At 36.8% G+C, this 3,453-nt stretch overlaps 1 non-coding gene across 1 annotated transcript; it reads right to left on the minus strand.

Moving 5' to 3' along the window:
* Positions 1-1,292: 1,292 nt before the first annotated feature.
* Positions 1,293-1,427, minus strand: LOC115868871. Its single transcript, XR_004045835.1, has one exon. It is a non-coding gene; the product is annotated as a small nucleolar RNA SNORA5 (small nucleolar RNA).
* Positions 1,428-3,453: the final 2,026 nt, after the last annotated feature.

Below are 3,453 nucleotides of genomic sequence, written 5' to 3' on the forward strand. Positions count from 1 at the left end.
GCGGTATAACACTGATGAAACACCCAACTTTCCTCTAGCTCTTTGGTACTTCCTTCACCCCACTGTCATGACCTCAATTCTACCTTACAAATCAGATTAGACCAGAGCATGCACACTGCTACAGATAAGAGCCTAAAACACAGGAAATCGAGGATAGATAACCCCCTCAGGGCCAACAAGGAGAGTAGAGCTACCAGGAGGATTAGGGGATGGTGGGGGGAGAAAGGGGAATCGATCACAAGGATCAATCTAGAACCCCCTCCCAGGGGGACAAATAATGGAAAAGTGGGTGAGGGGCACCAGAGGGCAATGTAAGATATGGAAAAAATAATCTATAACTTAGCAACGATTTGTGAGGGAGGGGGAAGAAATGGGGAGCTGGTATCAGGGGCTCAAGTGGGAAGAAAATGCTTTGAAAATGATGATGGTGGCATATGTGCAAATGTGCTTGAAACATTGGAGGAATGTATGTATTGTGATGAGATGTAAAAGCCTCCAATAAAAGTATTAAAAAAAAAGAAGAAGCCAAACCCACTAAAAAAAAGAATCTATTCTGGCTGATAGACACTTCTCATGGTTGATAAAGCTAAAATTTTCCTTTATTACCACCTCTATTCTCAGTCTTCAAAGGCTTTTCTGAAAATATACATGTTTTTCATGGTTGCATAGTATTCCACAGAATAATACAACATTGTTTGTTTATCCAATTCCCCTTTGATTAATATGCTGGTGATTTCCTTTTTTAAAGAACCAATAATGTTGCAACTCACATCTGAGTCATCTCTCTTTGAGCATATGTGGAGTAATTCTGTAAAAGATTATTAGAAATAGGACTATGGAATTAAAGATATACCATACAGTATGTGTGGATTGTGATTAGAGTTGTACAAGCCTCCAATAAAGTGATTTTAAAAAAAGAAAACATTTTAATGGAGAACTAAAAAAAAAGATACACATGCACATTTTTCTTTTTACTTTAACAGTAATATATATGTATAGCAAATTATCTGAATGCTCTAGTTCATAATCATTGAAATGTAAATATTTTTATTACTCCTGATATTAGTAATCCAGGCAAAACTTGCTAACAATTTCTGACTACTTTCATAGATGATCTGAGGATTGCCAAGCATTTAAAAAAATCATTTTATTGGGGGATCTCACAGCTCATAACATTCCACACATCAATTGTATCAAGCTTATTTGTACATGTGTTACCATCATCATTTTCTTTCTTTCTTTCTTTTTTGCCATGCATTTTATACCATTCATTGGTGCCGTATATTTTTTTTCAATGTCTGTAACAAAATTTATCCCTGAGGCTCAGCAGAGAGGAACAGGGCCCATGAGTTACAGTGTCTCTGTGGCAGCCTTTTGGGCCAGTGCCAGCCATGGATGCGGCAGGCACTGAATTTGATACAGCTGTATGGTGCCATATTTTAAACATTGCTCGACACCTTCCTTTTTTTAAATTTAGCATTATATATATATTGGAAAATTTGGCAACTCAATACACAAATATATACCTCATTTAAAAATAACTGTATTTTTTATTGATCTATATATGTGTGTGTGAATATCATAATTTAAGTAGTTCCTTATTGATAATATTGGTTTTATTCCCAATCCTTTACTATAAGATGCAGATAGTATCTTTTATACTAATATGAAATATTGTTTATAATATTTAACATAAATTCCTGGAGATAAAATAGTTGAGCCAAAGGATCCCTAGTTATATTTTGGAGCTGGGTAGATATTATTGTGACAACAGGTGAAGGTTGACAGAACAAACAATCCATTTTACATTCAGCAACTCATTAAACCTCTCAATGTTGCCCACTTCCCCATTGTTGGAAATCAATCTGTTTTATTTTTCTTAGAATCTTTATGGAATCCTATGGAACTGGGTGAATTTGAACTGCCAGCCTTTGATTATAAACTAATGCTTAGCTAGTACCCCATCAGGGCTCCTTGGGTATCTATTACCCACCCATCCACCTTAAAAAATATCCACCCCCTTTTTTTTTCTCACTAGACTTGTTTCATCTATGCCTCCTTTTCATTAAATCACTTTTTATGCACATAGTAGAAATCATCTTATTCCATCTGTAAATATTCACTGCATTTATATGAAAGAGAAGAATTCTTTAGAAAAATAATTACCATACTACCATTTCCATACCTAAATATTAACAATAATTTATTAATATTTATATGTACGCTAGTCACATTAATGTACAAAATGTACTAATTTTAGCATATAAAATATTTTCCTGATTATCTCACAATTTCCTATGACAATTTGGACCAAGATCCAAACATGAGCCACACTTTACAATTTGTTGATGTTTCCCTGAGGGTTTTAAAATCTAGATCCCATACTCTATTTTCCCCTCTCTGTTCTTTTTTTTTCCCCCAAAAAAAATGTATTTGCAGTTTGTCACGTGTGGTGTCCCACAGCATCTGCTTGGTTGTTTATGTCCCCATGATGCTGTTCAATACATTCCATCTCTATGTCCACTGAGAACTGATGGCTTGATTTCTTTGCAAGCATATTTCAAAACGGTTGTATTCTAATTCTTGTTCACCTTCCTTATTTAGTAACTGGGATACTTTTAGGGAGAATGCCCATCAACTGTTTAGTTATCCTGTCAAGATTACTTTAAACCTTGCAGAAAAGATTATGAATTATCTTGCTTTGGGTTTTTTTTAGTTTACAAAGAGCATATTTGAACTCCTCACAGGACTCTTTAGGGAGTTTATTAGAAGATCAGACTTACCAGTACTAGAAATTACTCACACATCTCATTCATGGACTATTCTTTTTTTTTTTAAAATCATTTTATTGGGGGCTCGTACAACTCTTATCACAATCCATACATACATCAATTGTGTAAAGCACATTTGTACATTCGTTGCCCTCATCATTCTCAAAATATTTGCTCTCCACTTAAGCCCTTGGCATCAGCTCTTCATTTTCCCCCTCCCTCCCCTTTCTCCCCTCCCTCACGAGCCCTTGATAATTTATAAATTATTATTTTGTCATATCTTATACTGTCCAATGTCTCCCTTCACCCACTTTTCTGTTGTCCACCCCGCAGAGAGGAGGTTCTATGTAGATCCTTGTAATTGGTTCCCCCTTTCCAACCCACCCTCTCTCCACCCTCCCGGTATCGCCACTCTCACCACTGGTCCTGAAGGGATCATCCACCCTGGATTCCCTGTGTTTCCAGTTCCTATCTGTACCAGTGTACATCCTCTGGTCTAGCCAGATTTGTAAGGTAGAATTGGGATCATGATAGTGTGTGTGTTTGGGGGTGGGGTGGGTGGTGGGTGGGAGGAAGCATTTAGGAACTAGAGGAAAGTTGTATGTTTCATCATTGCTACAGTGCACCCTGACTGGCTCGTCTTCTCACCACAACCCTTCTGTAAGGGGATCTCCAGTTGCCC

The sequence above is a fragment of the Echinops telfairi genome, unplaced genomic scaffold (genome assembly GCF_000313985.2).
Source record: "Echinops telfairi isolate 266 unplaced genomic scaffold, ASM31398v2 ScPeMD7_18;HRSCAF=68, whole genome shotgun sequence".
Taxonomy (NCBI): Eukaryota; Metazoa; Chordata; class Mammalia; order Afrosoricida; family Tenrecidae; genus Echinops; species Echinops telfairi.